We start from the raw sequence: 18,333 nt of genomic DNA, 5'->3' as shown, positions 1-18,333 counted from the left end.
GGACCAAAAGTAATTGGACAGATTAAATAATTGTAAATAAAATGTTCATTTCTAGTAATTGGTTGAAAACCCTTTGCTGGCAATGACTGCCTGAAGTCTTGAACTCATGGACATCACTAGACGCTGTGTTTCCTCCTTTTTGATGCTCTGCCAGGCTTTCACTGCGGTGGTTTTCAGTTGCTGTTTGTTTGTGGGCCTTTCTGTCTGAAGTTTAGTCTTTAACATGTGAAAATGCATGCTCAATTGGGTTGAGATCAGGTGACTGACTTGGCCATTCAAGAATATTCCACTTCTTTGCTTTAATAAACTCCTGGGTTGCTTTGGCTTTATGTTTTGGGTCATTGTCCATCTGTAGTATGAAACGACGACCAATCAGTTTGGCTGCATTTGGCTGGATCTGAGCACACAGTATGGCTCTGAATACATTAGAATTCATTCGGCTGCTTCTGTCCTGTGTCACATCATCAATAAACACTAGTGACCCAGTGCCACTGGCAGCCATGCATGCCCAAGCCATCACACTGCCTCCGCCGTGTTTTACAGATGATGTGGTATGCTTTGGATCATGAGCTGTACCACGCCTTCGCCATACTGTTCTCTTTCCATCATTCTGGTAGAGGTTGAGCTTGGTTTCATCTGTCCAAAGAATGTTCTTCCAGAACTGTGCTGGCTTTTTTAGATGTTTTTTAGCAAAGTCCAGTTTAGCTTTTTTATTCTTGATGCTTATAAGTGGCTTGCATCGTGCAGTGAACCCTCTGTATTTACTTTCATGCAGTTTTCTCTGTATGGTAGATTTGGATATTGATACGCCTACCTCCTGGAGAGTGTTATTCACTTGGTTGGCTGTTGTGAAGGGGTTTCTCTTCACCATGGAGATTATTCTGCGATCATCCACCACTGTTGTCTTCCGTGGGCGCCCAGGTCTTTTTGCGTTGATGAGTTCACCAGTGCTTTCTCTCTTTCTCAGGATGTACCAAACTGTAGATTTTGCCACTCCTAATATTGTAGCAATTTCTCAGATGTTTTTTTTTCTGTTTTTGCAGCTTAAGGATGGCTTGTTTCACCTGCATGGAGAGCTCCTTTGACCGCATGTTTACTTCACAGCAAAACCTTCCAAATGCAAGCACCACACCTCAAATCAACTCCAGGCCTTTTATCTGCTTAATTGAGAATGACATAACGAAGGGATTGCCCACAACTGTCCATGAAATAGCCTTGGAGTCAATTGTCCAATTACTTTTGGTCCCTTTAAAAACAGGGTGGCACATGTTAAGGAGCGGAACCTCCTAAACCCTTCATCCAATTTTAATGTGGATACCCTCAAATGAAAGCTGAAAGTCTGAACTTCAACTGCATCTGAATTGTTTTGTTTAAAATTCATTGTGGTAATGTCTAGAACCAAAGCTAGAAAAATGTTGTCTCTGTCCAAATATATATGGACCTAACTGTATATAATTGCGCTCCCTGGAGTGCCCCTTTCAGGTGACCTCAGAAGGAAAACCTATCTGGAGTGGCTCTTTTGGAGGTCCAACTCGGATCTTCATGCCCTGCAGCCACCCCAGGGCCTGCGTAGAGGGTTTAGGACAGGTCCCTCAAAACTACCAAAGTACTCTACCTTGTGAGATGGACATCCTGTATGGGAACCTCACCATAGGAGACTTGGATTCTGAGGACACTCTGTATTTGTATTGTTTCTGCAACGTTTAAGATCCGTGCCTCCCATAAAGGGAAGAGTGTTCTAGTATTGCTTATGTTTCCTATTGTTACTGTTGTTATAAAATGTACTTCAGCCCGGGAGTGCTGAGTTTAACTAGGGGGGAATGTGAAGCCCAGCTGTGCTTGGTATCACAGACCCAGGAGGGTGTACTGAAGGATTCCTCCACAAGAGGCCCCCATAACCATTCACACATCTCCAACTTCCACCTCAGACCACCAGAGGGAGCTCCTTAGGGAGATATATAAGGGAAGGTGGAGCCAGGCAGCAGTTAGTCTAGACTGGAGACGACAGAAAGCAAACCTGTTGTGAGAGTTCCTGCAGTGCAAAAGCCTGAGAGAGGTCAGTCTGCAGTGGAGCACGTTCTAGACTCACGTGTAGCTCAGTGAGGTGAGCTGTAGGTGTGTCGGCGCCATAAGATCGGTGAAACGCGGCACGCTGCCGTTAGTGTGAGTAGCCTATTGAGGGTCCGAGTAGGCCGAAGGCGAAGAGTAGAGAGTTAGTTCATAGGGGGCAGAGGAGCTTAACTAGCTCACCCCGAAGAAGAAGTAGTTACCGGACCCCGGGTCCGAAGCTTGCCGGGATCTCCACGACCCAGTAAGATAAACTGGAATCCCTGGAGAACTACAGGTCCCAGGATCGCTAAAGTGCTGATACGTACCAGAGCCAGGAGACACATAGGCCCCGTAGGTCGTGAGCGTGCTCTCCAAGAGAAGGCCCTACCACAAGGTCAGCCAGCGCAGGACAGAGGCAAAGTTAGGCCTAGCTCCAGGCAGGTCAGAAACTTACTACGCAGAAGCCAGAACCAGGAGGCCCAAAACCTGCTCATTGGGGAGGATCTGGACATACAACCTTCACCCTACAGTGCTCCTGGGAGTGCCTGAAATTCCACCAGTAAAAGGTACTGAAGTGACTATTGTGTCCATCCCTGTTCTTGATCTGGCCCGGCGGAGTCTCTTTGTCCTGCATCCCCGTTCCTATACTGCCCTGAGGCCCAGCTCTACCTGTGGGGAGCTATACCATCAAGCTGCCTTATCACCTGCCTCAGTGGACTGCGCAGCACTGGTGATCCTCACCAGAAGCCACAGGTGGCGTCACAAACTCTTTCTTTTACAACACCAACCCTTTTAAAAGAGAGGCCCAGAGTACGGGCCCGGGAGCCGACCACCGTGACATCCCTAAAGGCCAGGCTAAAGGCCCGGGTACCGAGTCATCCCCATTCCCCTGGGCTAGTCATATCCACAGGATAAGCCTGCTGATCGCAGGAGGTCCGCATGGAAGACCCCCACCATGAATGGGGCTTGGAAGAGACACATTATATTTGAGCCTTCTCAAGCATTCACGCCACTGCTACATTCATTATATGTGGGACTTCCAGAGAAGGGTACAGCATTGTTAACCCCATTCATGACCTTGCAATTTTCTGTTTTTGCCCTTTCATTTTTTTCTACTCTTATTCCCAGAGCCAAGTTTTTTATTTTTTGTCAATATACAGTACAGACCAAAAGATTGACACACCTTCTCATTTAAAGATTTTTCTGTTTTTTCATGACTATGAAAATTGTACATTCACACTGAAGGCATCAAAACTATGAATTAACACATGTGAAATTATATACCTAACAAAAAAGTGTGAACCAACTGAAAATATGTCTTATATTCTAGGTTCTTCAAAGTAGCCACCTTTTGCTTTGATGACTGCTCTGCAAACTCTTGGCATTCTCTTGATGAGCTTCAAGAGGTAGTCACCGTCAATGGTTTTCACTTCACAGGTGTGCCCTGTCAGGTTTAATCAGTGGGATTTCTTGCCTTATAAATGGGGTTGGGACCATCAGTTGTGTTGTGAAGAAGTCTGGTGGATACATAGCTGATAGTCCTACTGAATAGACTGTTAGAATTTTTATTATGGCAAGAAAAAAGCAGCTAAGTAAAGAAAAACGAGTGGCCATCATTACTTTAAGAAATGAAGGTCAGTCAGTCCGAAAAATTGGGCAAACTTTGAAAGTGTCCCCAAGTGCAGTTGCAAAAACCATCAATCGCTACAAAGAAACTGGCTCGCAAAAAAGAAGCAAGACAAAAATATATCTCATACCCTACCATAATTATATATAAATGTAAAGCAAAATTGCATAATAAATATAGGGTACTTAGTGAACTATTTTTGATCAAAAAAAGTATACAAGCCGTCCCACCAGCGGCAAGGTGACCCTAAATTGGGACGGTACCTATACTGCCTATATTAAAAACCTTACTGTATATCAAAGTTGAAGTAATGCATATAAAAGGGTAGACAAATAGGACCGGGTCCCAACTCCAGACCACCTAGGCCCGTGGTAAGCTACATATATACCAATCAGCTCAACAAAGGGCATGCCACACCCTTAAATTGCACAGAATGCAAACAAGTCAAAAAACCAGACAATGTGAACTGAGGTCTAAGATGGCAGACATACAAGAAACAGAGGCATGTTCACACTAGCAAAAAAGAAGCAAGACAAAAATATATCTCATACCCTACCATAATTATATATAAATGTAAAGCAAAATTGCATAATAAATATAGGGTACTTAGTGAACTATTTTTGATCAAAAAAAGTATACAAGCCGTCCCACCAGCGGCAAGGTGACCCTAAATTGGGACGGTACCTATACTGCCTATATTAAAAACCTTACTGTATATCAAAGTTGAAGTAATGCATATAAAAGGGTAGACAAATAGGACCGGGTCCCAACTCCAGACCACCTAGGCCCGTGGTAAGCTACATATATACCAATCAGCTCAACAAAGGGCATGCCACACCCTTAAATTGCACAGAATGCAAACAAGTCAAAAAACCAGACAATGTGAACTGAGGTCTAAGATGGCAGACATACAAGAAACAGAGGCATGTTCACACTAGCAAAAAAGAAGCAAGACAAAAATATATCTCATACCCTACCATAATTATATATAAATGTAAAGCAAAATTGCATAATAAATATAGGGTACTTAGTGAACTATTTTTGATCAAAAAAAGTATACAAGCCGTCCCACCAGCGGCAAGGTGACCCTAAATTGGGACGGTACCTATACTGCCTATATTAAAAACCTTACTGTATATCAAAGTTGAAGTAATGCATCTAAAAGGGTAGACAAATAGGACCGGGTCCCAACTCCAGACCACCTAGGCCCGCGGTAAGCTACATATATACCAATCAGCTCAACAAAGGGCATGCCACACCCTTAAATTGCACAGAATGCAAACAAGTCAAAAAACCAGACAATGTGAACTGAGGTCTAAGATGGCAGACATACAAGAAACAGAGGCATGTTCACACTAGCAAAAAAGAAGCAAGACAAAAATATATCTCATACCCTACCATAATTATATATAAATGTAAAGCAAAATTGCATAATAAATATAGGGTACTTAGTGAACTATTTTTGATCAAAAAAAGTATACAAGCCGTCCCACCAGCGGCAAGGTGACCCTAAATTGGGACGGTACCTATACTGCCTATATTAAAAACCTTACTGTATATCAAAGTTGAAGTAATGCATATAAAAGGGTAGACAAATAGGACCGGGTCCCAACTCCAGACCACCTAGGCCCGTGGTAAGCTACATATATACCAATCAGCTCAACAAAGGGCATGCCACACCATTAAATTGCACAGAATGCAAACAAGTCAAAAAACCAGACAATGTGAACTGAGGTCTAAGATGGCAGACATACAAGAAACAGAGGCATGTTCACACTAGCAAAAAAGAAGCAAGACAAAAATATATCTCATACCCTACCATAATTATATATAAATGTAAAGCAAAATTGCATAATAAATATAGGGTACTTAGTGAACTATTTTTGATCAAAAAAAGTATACAAGCCGTCCCACCAGCGGCAAGGTGACCCTAAATTGGGACGGTACCTATACTGCCTATATTAAAAACTTTACTGTATATCAAAGTTGAAGTAATGCATATAAAAGGGTAGACAAATAGGACCGGGTCCCAACTCCAGACCACCTAGGCCCGTGGTAAGCTACATATATACCAATCAGCTCAACAAAGGGCATGCCACACCCTTAAATTGCACAGAATGCAAACAAGTCAAAAAACCAGACAATGTGAACTGAGGTCTAAGATGGCAGACATACAAGAAACAGAGGCATGTTCACACTAGCAAAAAAGAAGCAAGACAAAAATATATCTCATACCCTACCATAATTATATATAAATGTAAAGCAAAATTGCATAATAAATATAGGGTACTTAGTGAACTATTTTTGATCAAAAAAAGTATACAAGCCGTCCCACCAGCGGCAAGGTGACCCTAAATTGGGACGGTACCTATACTGCCTATATTAAAAACCTTGCCGCAAGGTTCTTATTTGCTAGTGTGAACATGCCTCTGTTTCTTGTATGTCTGCCATCTTAGACCTCAGTTCACATTGTCTGGTTTTTTGACTTGTTTGCATTCTGTGCAATTTAAGGGTGTGGCATGCCCTTTGTTGAGCTGATTGGTATATATGTAGCTTACCACGGGCCTAGGTGGTCTGGAGTTGGGACCCGGTCCTATTTGTCTACCCTTTTATATGCATTACTTCAACTTTGATATACAGTAAGGTTTTTAATATAGGCAGTATAGGTACCGTCCCAATTTAGGGTCACCTTGCCGCTGGTGGGACGGCTTGTATACTTTTTTTGATCAAAAATAGTTCACTAAGTACCCTATATTTATTATGCAATTTTGCTTTACATTTATATATAATTATGGTAGGGTATGAGATATATTTTTGTCTTGCTTCTTTTTTGCTAGTGTGAACATGCCTCTGTTTCTTGTATGTCTGCCATCTTAGACCTCAGTTCACATTGTCTGGTTTTTTGACTTGTTTGCATTCTGTGCAATTTAAGGGTGTGGCATGCCCTTTGTTGAGCTGATTGGTATATATGTAGCTTACCACGGGCCTAGGTGGTCTGGAGTTGGGACCCGGTCCTATTTGTCTACCCTTTTATATGCATTACTTCAACTTTGATATACAGTAAGGTTTTTAATATAGGCAGTATAGGTACCGTCCCAATTTAGGGTCACCTTGCCGCTGGTGGGACGGCTTGTATACTTTTTTTGATCAAAAATAGTTCACTAAGTACCCTATATTTATTATGCAATTTTGCTTTACATTTATATATAATTATGGTAGGGTATGAGATATATTTTTGTCTTGCTTCTTTTTTGCTAGTGTGAACATGCCTCTGTTTCTTGTATGTCTGCCATCTTAGACCTCAGTTCACATTGTCTGGTTTTTTGACTTGTTTGCATTCTGTGCAATTTAAGGGTGTGGCATGCCCTTTGTTGAGCTGATTGGTATATATGTAGCTTACCACGGGCCTAGGTGGTCTGGAGTTGGGACCCGGTCCTATTTGTCTACCCTTTTATATGCATTACTTCAACTTTGATATACAGTAAGGTTTTTAATATAGGCAGTATAGGTACCGTCCCAATTTAGGGTCACCTTGCCGCTGGTGGGACGGCTTGTATACTTTTTTTGATCAAAAATAGTTCACTAAGTACCCTATATTTATTATGCAATTTTGCTTTACATTTATATATAATTATGGTAGGGTATGAGATATATTTTTGTCTTGCTTCTTTTTTGCTAGTGTGAACATGCCTCTGTTTCTTGTATGTCTGCCATCTTAGACCTCAGTTCACATTGTCTGGTTTTTTGACTTGTTTGCATTCTGTGCAATTTAAGGGTGTGGCATGCCCTTTGTTGAGCTGATTGGTATATATGTAGCTTACCACGGGCCTAGGTGGTCTGGAGTTGGGACCCGGTCCTATTTGTCTACCCTTTTATATGCATTACTTCAACTTTGATATACAGTAAGGTTTTTAATATAGGCAGTATAGGTACCGTCCCAATTTAGGGTCACCTTGCCGCTGGTGGGACGGCTTGTATACTTTTTTTGATCAAAAATAGTTCACTAAGTACCCTATATTTATTATGCAATTTTGCTTTACATTTATATATAATTATGGTAGGGTATGAGATATATTTTTGTCTTGCTTCTTTTTTGCTAGTGTGAACATGCCTCTGTTTCTTGTATGTCTGCCATCTTAGACCTCAGTTCACATTGTCTGGTTTTTTGACTTGTTTGCATTCTGTGCAATTTAAGGGTGTGGCATGCCCTTTGTTGAGCTGATTGGTATATATGTAGCTTACCACGGGCCTAGGTGGTCTGGAGTTGGGACCCGGTCCTATTTGTCTACCCTTTTATATGCATTACTTCAACTTTGATATACAGTAAGGTTTTTAATATAGGCAGTATAGGTACCGTCCCAATTTAGGGTCACCTTGCCGCTGGTGGGACGGCTTGTATACTTTTTTTGATCAAAAATAGTTCACTAAGTACCCTATATTTATTATGCAATTTTGCTTTACATTTATATATAATTATGGTAGGGTATGAGATATATTTTTGTCTTGCTTCTTTTTTGCTAGTGTGAACATGCCTCTGTTTCTTGTATGTCTGCCATCTTAGACCTCAGTTCACATTGTCTGGTTTAAAGAAACTGGCTCGCATGAGGACTTCCCCAGGAAAGGAAGACCAAGAGTCACCTCTGCTTCTGAGGATAAGTTTATCCGAGTCACCAGCCTCAGAAATCACAGGTTAACAGCAGCTCAGATTAGAGACCCGGTCAATGCCACACAGAGTTCTAGCAGCAGACACTTCTCTTCAACAACTGTTAAGAGGAGACTTTGGGCAGCAGGCCTTCATGGTAAAATAGCTGCTAGGAAATCACTGCTAAGGACAGGCAACAAGCAGAAGAGACTTGTTTGGGCTAAAGAACACAAGGAATGGACATTAGACCAGTGGAAATCTGAGCTTTGGTCTGATGAGTCCAAATTTGAGATCTTTGGTTCCAACCACCGTGTTTTTGTGCGACGCAGAAAAGGTGAAAGAATGGACTCTACATGCCTGGTTCCCACCGTGAAGCATGGATGAGGAGGTGTGATGGTGTGGGGGTGCTTTGCTGGTGACACTGTTGGGGATTTATTCAAAATTGAAGGCATACTGAACAAGCATGGCTATCACAGCATCTTACAGCGGCATGCTATTCCATCTGGTTTGCGTTTAGTTGGACCATCATTTATTTTTCAACATGACGATGAACCCAAACACACCTCCAGGCTGTGTAAGGGCTATTTGACCAAGAAGGAGAGTGATGGGGTGCTACACCAGATGACCTGGCCTCCACAGTCACCAGACTTGAACCCAATCAAGATGGTTTGGGGTGAGCTGGACCGCAGAGTGAAGGCAAAAGGGCCAACAAGTGCTAATCATCTCTGGGAATTCCTTCAAGATTGTTGGAAGACCATTTCCGGTGACTACCTCTTGAAGCTCATCAAGAGAATGCCAAGAGTGTGCAAAGCAGTTATCAAAGCAAAAGGTGGCTACTTTGAAAAACCTAGAATATAAGACATATTTTCAGTTGTTTCACACTTTTTTGTTAAGTATATAATTCCACATGTGTTAATTCATAGTTTTGATGTCTTCAGTGTGAATGTACAATTTTCATAGTCATGAAAATACAGAAAAATCTTTAAATGAGAAGGTGTGTCCAAACTTTTGGTCTGTACGGTACCTTTTTTTTTTGCGGGACAAGTTGTTCTTTTGATTGACATCATTTATTTTACCATATCGTGTACTGGAAAACGGGAAAAAAATTCCAAGTGCGGTGAAATTGCAAAAAAGTGCATTTCCACAATTGTAATTTTTTTTTTTTATTTACCATGTTCACTAAATGCTAAAGCTGACCAGCCATTATGATTCCCAGGTCAGTACGAGTTCATAGATACCAAACATGTATTGGTTCTTTTATATGTGAGTGGTGAAAAAAAAAATCAGAAGTTTGTAAAAAAAAAATTAAAAAAAATCGCTTATGTCGCCATTTTCCGAGACCCGTAGCATCTCCATTTTTCGGGTCTAGGGCCAGGTTAGGGCTTATTTTTTGCGCCCTCAGCGGACGTTTTTATTTATATAATTTTGAGGTAGATACAATGTTTTGATCGCCTGTTATGTTTGCGGAGGCAAAAAAAGAAAAACATAATTCTGGAGTTTAGATTTTTTTTGTCGTTACGCCGTTTACCGATCTGATTAATTTACTTTATATTTTGATAGATCGGAGATTTCTGAATACAGCGATACCAAATATGCGTATATTTTTTTAATGGTTTTATTTTCAATAGGGCAAAAGGGCGTGATTTAAACCTTTATGTTTTTTAAAACTTTTTTTACTTTTTACTGGCAGCAATAGTCCTCTTAGGAGACTTGAAGCTGCAATCATCTGATTACCTGTGCTACACATAGCAGGGCTTCAGCACTGCTATGTATAGCAGAAATCACAATCTCCTATGAATGCCGGCCACAGGGGATCTACAATGACAGCCAGGGGTCTTCTGCAGACCCCCGGCTGTCATGACAACACATTGGCACCCCGCAATCACATGACAGGGACGCCTATGGGTGTGTCTTGTGACGAGCTTCTGGCAGGTGTGTATTAAATGCCACTGCTAGTGATTGACAGCGGTATTTAACTGGTTAACAGCTGCGGGTGGATCTCGGATCCGACTGCGGCTGTTAAAGGCACATGACAGCTCATGAGATCAGCAGTCATGTGCAGGGAAAGATGCAGGCTCAGTGACAGATTTTTTTTTTTTTTACAGTTTTCTCCTTCATTCTATTTCACGCATGTCTGTAATAAAAAATATATATTTAAAGAAAATCTATAAAATGACCTTTCGACCGCCCGAAGCTTGATGGAATTCATGCCTTTTAACACATCCATCATACTGGGGAGCTGATCCACACTGCCTTTCTCTGAAGCCTCACTTTCCGTCGGGCTGCATTTGTGAGAAGCTTTACGTTCTCTTATAATATCAAGTGCAGATTTTAGTTGGGAAGATGGGACTGGGGGTGGTGGAGGAGGAGGAGGAGGAGGAGGAGGGGGCAGCGGAGCTACTGGGGTTGTAAATTGCAAAAACTGTGCGGAAAGTGGTGGAGAAGCTGAAGATGGGGGTGAGAGGGCATTACCTGGGCAGCTAAATGAGCACATTGATTCTGTATCTGAGAAACAAAAACGAGATCAAATCATACCAAATACATAGCAAAAGCTTGACCTGTTTAACCCATTAAGTGATTTATAAGGATTACAAAAACAATGGCTTACGAGACTGTGCGGCTTGTGACGGTTGTAGGGCAACAATGGCAGCAATCTGTACTCTCTGCTGCAGCAGCTCATCTTCCAAAGCTGAAAGGCATGATCGTCTGCAGGAAGGAGACTCTTTTCACACACTCTCCTGGCCAACATCATAGTCAGAAATCCTGAGTCTGAATTATTCGGGTCCATTGACTTGTTGGATGGAAGATCGTGTCTGATGTTACTAAAGGGAATCTGTCACCAGGTTTATGCTACCTCATCTGAGAGCAGCATGATGTGGGGGCCGAGACCCCGAATCCAGTGATGTTACTGGGCTCCTTGCTGTAGTTTTGATAAATCATTGTGACGCGCCCCCTGGGCCATGTTGTGCTGCGTTGCGCATGCGGGGGATACCCGGAGCCGGATCTGACAGGGGTAGTAGTCCTCGTGGCGGTGACCCGGTCCGTGCCCAGGGTGGTCAAACTAAGAGGCAGTGCTCGGCATTAAGATGTTATAGAGTTCGACTACGCCACCCGTTGATTGCAGCTATGAAGCCGCCGCTGCAGGGCAGACCGCTGAGGCCGGTGGTGTGGTTGTGCAGCGTGGATGGTATAACCCCCAACGGGAGAGGTATAGCCTCAGGGCAGCTGGTGAAGCAGGGAATGATGATAGTGGTAGTGGTGTGACAAGGAAGCTCAGAGACGTGCATTGCAGTTTTCACAGCTTTACTCACAGTTGGTATTCAGATCACTTCGGCCAAGAGTGACCACCCGAGCCGTGCTGCGTCCACCAGGTGCGGGACTCGGCCAACTCCCAGGCAGTTCCAGAGCGTGGTCCTGAGCTCCCCTCTCTTCCTTCCTACTGGCCGTCCCCACCAGGGATCCACCTTTGTCCAGCTCCCTCGAGCCTTCTGGTGGTGAAACCTTTCCCGGCTTCCCTGACCCTATACGTGGTATGCCTTCCTGGTGGATATGGCGAGGGGTCGCGCCAAAACTTGTCCACGACCTCCGGTTCCTGGCTGAGGATAATTGGCCTCCACCAGTTTGGGATCCGGTACCCTGTTCTGCCAACCCTTCACCCGTTAACTCGTGGGATCTCAGGGTTCCCTCTTCTCTTGCATCTCTGGGCCTCTCCTGGTGTTTCTGTTCCTCCTTCTTCTCCTTTCTCTCTCTCTCTGCTTCAGGCCTCCTCTTCAGGCCTGGCTCTGGAGCTGGGCCCAGACTGAGCCACAGCTCCCTGTCAGCCCTCTCTGGCTGAGCTCCTCTCTGCACAGAGCAGACCAAAAAGACCTTGTCCTAAGATGGTGCCCACCTTATATACTCCCTCTGACACCTGAGCCCAGGTGACAAGCACCCAATGGGCTCCTACCTATGCCCAGAGTCCCTCCCCTATCTGCTCCTACACCACTAGGATGTTCCTCCCCCCTCCCCACTCCAGCCGGGGACAGAAGCTGTCGTACCTGCACATCTATCTGGTGGGAGTACCGTTGGTCTGTCCCCCGGAAATGGGGTGAGTGTGGTGCATGCAGCTAACTGAGCCCAGTTCCACACTCCATCCTTACCCGGGAGTGGAATACCACACCTCTGGATCGAGGTGCAATACCCCTGTAGCAGCCGAGTCCTCGGGGTGCTACAATTGTGTTATCTGCTGCAGCTCTGCTAGTCCTCTCAATGATCAGCTCCTGCTATGCAGTCCTTAATATTCATGAGCTCAGGCTAACCATGTCCCTCTCCACTGTCAGCGTTGTCTATGCACAGTGTAGACAGAAAGCTGTAAATCAGTGGTGCAGGCAGGGCTGTGGAGTCGGTAAGCCAAACCTCCGACTCCTCAATTTCCATGACACCGACTCCAACTCTGACTCCAACACCCTCATACATGGCTCATGTTTAAGAGATAAATTTACTGTAGCACAGATTCATCTCAGCTAAAAGTCTAGACCCTTAGATCAAGAATAGGACAGACATTTATAGGACATTTCATAACTTTCCCAAATCCTTATGAAATAATATTCTCCACAAACTGCATTGAACTACTACACCCAATTTGTTATATATTTTAGGAGTCGGAGTCGGTCCATTTTATCACGACTCCGACTCCACAGCTCTGGGTGCAGGTGGGGTTAGACTGAGCTCATACAATATGGGAGAAGACAATCAGAGCTCACCAGAAGTAAGAAGTATCTTGGTATATTTATTTGTCTTATTAGTCACACCAAACGAAGCAGCACAATAACAGGAAATGGTCGGCACCTGCATGCACCCACGCTCTCCTGTAACAGGTCAGCTGCTATTTTTTAGCCAACAAAAATACCAAGACCCTTATGGTGAGTGTCATCTTTCTTCTCCCATATTGTATTACTGGGCCATTTACTATTGTCACTGAGCATCATCTATGTAATTACCTGACAGAGGCCATAATGATAATTGATCAGTGTCATATATACTCAAGCCGTTACAGTAGTAGCCTAACCAGTGTCTACACATACTTACATATATATATTGTAAGGCAGTGCTAGTCATCACGCTGGGGGACCCTCGCTTCACCGGGTCAATTAAAGCACACATGCAACGTTTTCCAGTAACATGAAATCCAGCAGTTTATTACACTTCATAACTGCTTATCACACAGTCCATCTCAGTGGCTCACTGGCATGTTTACACACATAACATCCAAGAGCCTTTCAAGTGGCAGACAGGCCCACTTGGCTCCAGTTACAGCCTTCAGCCAAGTAACTATATCAATGTCCATATAACGCACCACTTTTACCTTTTGCCGGGTCTAGCGGTTTCCATCAGATTTGTTCTGCCACAGCTGTGGCTTTACGGCTTCCCAGATGGGGGTCTCCAGCCCTCTTACCTTCCAAGGCTACTGGCATCTCTTTGCACACACAAGGAAACCAGCCTCTGCCTTTCAGGACTCTTGTCTTCCAAGCCTCTTGCCCTCCAAGGCTACTGGCATCTCTTATACACAAGGATCCTGCCTTTGCCTTTCAGGCTTCACCCGGCTTCACTAGGCCTCACACTCTAATGGTGTCCCACACACGGGGAACAGGCCTCATGCCTTTCACACCCTGTTTCAAAAGCACCAAGATTTATATATCCTCCAGTGCACACAGGTCCTGTGCTGATGTCACAATCATGTGATCAGTCCTTCTGTGTGCACAGGACCTGTGATGATGTCACAGTCATGTGATCAGTCACCTGAGGGAGAGGTACATGGTCAGCCAGAACACACCCTGGACCATTACAGTAATGCCGCAAGCCGCTGCATTACATATCCCCCCTCTGTTCAAACTTGTGGGGTTGAACACATAATATACACAATCACATTATAACCCACAGTTCACACAGAGACCAAGTACTTGACAATTGCGCTGCTCAGCCCCTGGAACACTAATCATCAACATTAGCCCATTCCTTAGGGACCTACCTTCTGTCATTGTCACTGCCTTCGTCAAGTCAAATTTCTGGGTCGTAACCTTGTCAGACCTCCCCCGCTCCCAATGGTCAGTCGTAACCTTGTCAGACCTCCCCCCGCTCCCAGCGGTCAGTCGTAACCTTGTCAGACCTTCCCCACTCCCAGCGGTCGGTCGTAACCTTGTCAGACCTCCCCCGCTCCCAGCGGTCAATACAGCAGTGTGACTCACATACCCTGGTATCTAAGGTCCGGTTCGACTCCCTACTGTCCCGTACTCTATTGGGTCGTTTGTATGGGCCACTCAGACCTGAGTTACTGGAAGTCTCACTACCTCTAAACCCACGCCCACTATCCTCAGGACATCTTGGAAAGTCTCTAACTTCTACTGTAGCCGTTCTATTATTTGAAGGGTCCTTTCTCTGTCTGGTCTCACAATTTCTAGACGGCTGCCATCTTCTGCTGCTCAGGCGATTCTGTCTTTCCACTCGCAGTCTAGCGAGATTCAACTGTTCTACCTCTCGCAGGTAGGTCACTCGGTACTCCAACAGTATGCGAATATATAAAAGACTTTCTTCTGTTCCTACAGCGGAGAATGACACCATGCCGTCTTCATCTGGTACCGAGTCCTGTCGATCACGTGGACTGCTTACTTTCATCACACCGGACTTCTTTACCATCATCTGCATGGCTCGGCCATTTCCCACAATGAGCTTTCTTACCAGAGCATGAGGCACCCGGATGACCTCTTCATGCAGACTTTGAGCTTTACTCATAAGCTCCAGTTGTCTAATGGCTTGTTTCGTCTTCAACCGGACAAACCGCTTTGTGCGAATACATCGCCAGTGCATGTTACTTAGGATAGCCACCCTCTTCATTGTGACTTCGGTTGTGGACAGGACCAACAGCTGTTTAGCTTCTGAGGTCGAGTATACCTTACAGGCTCCCATGGCCTTCTTAAACTCTTCATGCACGGACTCACTGGTGCATTCTTCTCTCAAATCCTCGGGTACATCTATGAGGCACTTGTACCGAGACATTTCTGTTTCACCAGTGGTTTTCAGTCGATCAACCGGCTCAGGTTTCAGGGGGAACTGACTTTCAGCTTCTTCACCCTGTATGCTTCCCCTGAGCTGACTCACAGCTACAAATTCAAGAATTTTCGTCTTGACCTCTTCTTCCTCTAGCTCAGCCACTCGCCTCTCTGCAACCAATCTCTGAAGCTCTTCCGGCTTCAACTGCTCCTTTATCAGCAGAATTTTCTCAGAGCTCTCTGTCTCCAATGCGCCCACTCGGCTCTCGACAGCCAGTCTCTCAAGCTTCTCTTGCTTCCAATGGGCTTGTAGCAACTCCTTGAGTTCCTTGATCTTGGCTCTCACATCCACCGAATCACCCAAGCTCGCATTATCTGAAGAGGCATTTGCTTCATACCTCCCTTCTTCGATGGACTCCTCCATCTTTTTCCGCTCAGCTTCCATCTTGCTGATTCTTTCCTTAAGGCACGTCTCTGCCCTCTGGAGATTATCAGAGAACGTCTGCAGCTCCTTCACCTGAGCTACCAGACCTAGGGTCTTTCTGCGGAGATCATCATTTTCATCACGGGTGTCCTGTAGAGTGGTCTCAACCACTTGGCGCATGTGCTCTGCATCAGCCTTATCCTCCTCTAGTTTTTTCTTAACCTTGAGGAGATCCTCATAGTCTCTCTTAATTTGTTGCAGTTCCTTACTGAGTTCACTACACTCCTTCTTGGATTCACACAGCTTCTGGTTGAACTGCTCGCGCAGTCGTTCTAGGTTTTGATCACGTCCAGAAACTTCATCCTGCAGCGCCTCTTTTAGGGCAGACAGCTCCCTATCCTTCTGGTGTAGACCCTAATCCAGCTTTTGCTTCACTTGCCTCAGCTCTAACCATACCAGGGAGAAGCGATCTTTCACCTCTCACAACTCATCTTCACACTCCGCTTTGTCAAGCTCCAATTGAGAAACCTCCTCTTTATTTCTCTGAAACCTTTCTTTCCATTTGTTGATTTCCTCGCGGCTTTCTTCCAGTTCTCGCTGCAAGTTCCTTACAACCTTGTTTATTTTCTGCTGTTCAGACTCCAGGCTCAGCTGGTCTGAGGACACGTTCTCCAGGTTTTCCCTTCGTTGCAGCATGTCACGCTGACACTGCTGCCTGATAGGCTCCAGCTCTTGGTCATGACTGGCCGCCTCCTCTTTCAGGGCTGTCGGATCCTGATCCTTCTGTCTCAGTACTGTATCGGAGGTTGCTACTGGCAACGTCACCTCCTCTTCTTCTAAAAGAGGATCCAAACTCGGAATAAAGGCACACAGCCTTGCATTTTCTTTATTTGCCCTTTCAGCAAAATCTACAGGAGCAACTTTTTTGTGGCCTTTGTGCCATCGACGACGAGAGTGGGACTCTCTCCCCTCATCTAGCCCCTCCTGACTGAACTCTCTTTCTACTTTCATAGTGTCACCGTCAGTTGTGGGGTCTGTGTCACTCCCCATGGAGTTGTGGGCCAACAAGTCACCTCCCACCTTGACGTCAACCCCTTCTACTGAAGCTACCCCGTTATCAATGGTTAAATTGTCATTTTTAGGCGGTACCAACCCACAACCAGTAACAAATTTTAGTTTTCTATACTCCATGCTCTTTTGAAAATCCGCCCCTTTTTGAAACTCCCCCCCTTTTTGGACACCCACACCTGTAGGGGGATTTTTACAAAAAAAATCAGCAATAGTCTTAGGACCCAATTCACAACATCTCTTACCACCTCCCCGGGCACTCTGGGACAATAATGGCGCCCCAGAAGAACTCACATAATGGTCCGTTGTCGCCTTTCTGTAAAGGGCCAACAGCTCCTGCCCTTCCTGCACCATGACCTGCTGTCGTTTCTCAAATGCCTGCGGCTGCGATTTTAACAGGCACTTTAATTGCTCAATAGCTTCAGTCTCATTTGCTGCTCCCTTCACAGCCATCTTTATCTGTTCCTGCATTGCTTCAGGACACTCCATTTCGCTCCAAACCATTTGCAGACGGTCATCTAACCCCTTCTCCATTCCGTCTAGAGGTACTGAACCATTCATGGTCATCACGGTACACTGTTCACACTAGACACTTCACACTGCTCTCCCCGGAAAATTTTCATGGTCCTGCTGAGCCACAGCAAACCAGGTTTGAGTGCGAGGACAATTTTTGTAACCCTGCCGAGTTACAGCCAGATGCTTTAATCTTCGTGACCCCGCCCAGCCACAGCAAACCAGGTTTGAGTGCGAGGACAATTTTTGTAACCCCGCTGAATTACAACAAGATGCTTTAATCTTCGTGACCCAGCCGAGCCACAACAAGATGCTTGTATCCACACTCGTCGTCCTGTGCCGTTACCCCTAGCAACCGGGCTGCAGTTGCCCCTAGCAACCGGGCTGCAGTTGCCGCATTCTCCAACCACATGTAAGGCAGCGCTAGTCATCACGCTGGGGGACACTCGCTTCAGCGGGTCAATTAAAGCACATATGCAACGTTTTCCAGTAACATGAAATCCAGCAGTTTATTACACTTCATAACTGCTTATCACACAGTCCATCTCAGTGGCTCACCGGCATGTTTACACACATAACAACCAAGAGCCTTTCAAGTGGCAGCCAGGTCCACTTGGCTCCAGTTACAGCCTTCAGCAAAGTAACTATATTAATGTCCATATAACGCACCGCTTTTACCTTTTGCCGGGTCTAGCAGATTCCATCAGATTTGTTCTGCCACAGCTGTGGCTTTAAGGCTTCCCAAGCCCTGATCTCAATACTATGGAAAATTTATGGGCAAAGCTGAAAAGGCAGGTGCAGGCAAAGCGACCTACAAACCTTGATCAGTTACACCAGTTTTGTCAGGAGCAGTGATGAGTGAGCATGCTCGCTACTGCTCGGTGCTCGCCCGAGCATCTCGGCAGTTTTGTCTGCTGTTGCTGTTAGATATTTCTAGAAATAGGCCCAGGTCTCAGGGGCCAGGAATAATTTTTTGGGGCATCTT

The sequence above is a fragment of the Phyllobates terribilis genome, unplaced genomic scaffold (genome assembly GCF_046119375.1).
Source record: "Phyllobates terribilis strain yellow unplaced genomic scaffold, ASM4611937v1 Scaffold_212__1_contigs__length_3418457, whole genome shotgun sequence".
Taxonomy (NCBI): domain Eukaryota; kingdom Metazoa; phylum Chordata; class Amphibia; order Anura; family Dendrobatidae; genus Phyllobates; species Phyllobates terribilis.
The sequence above is the reverse complement of the archived record's forward strand: the minus strand, read 5'-3'. Positions refer to the sequence as shown.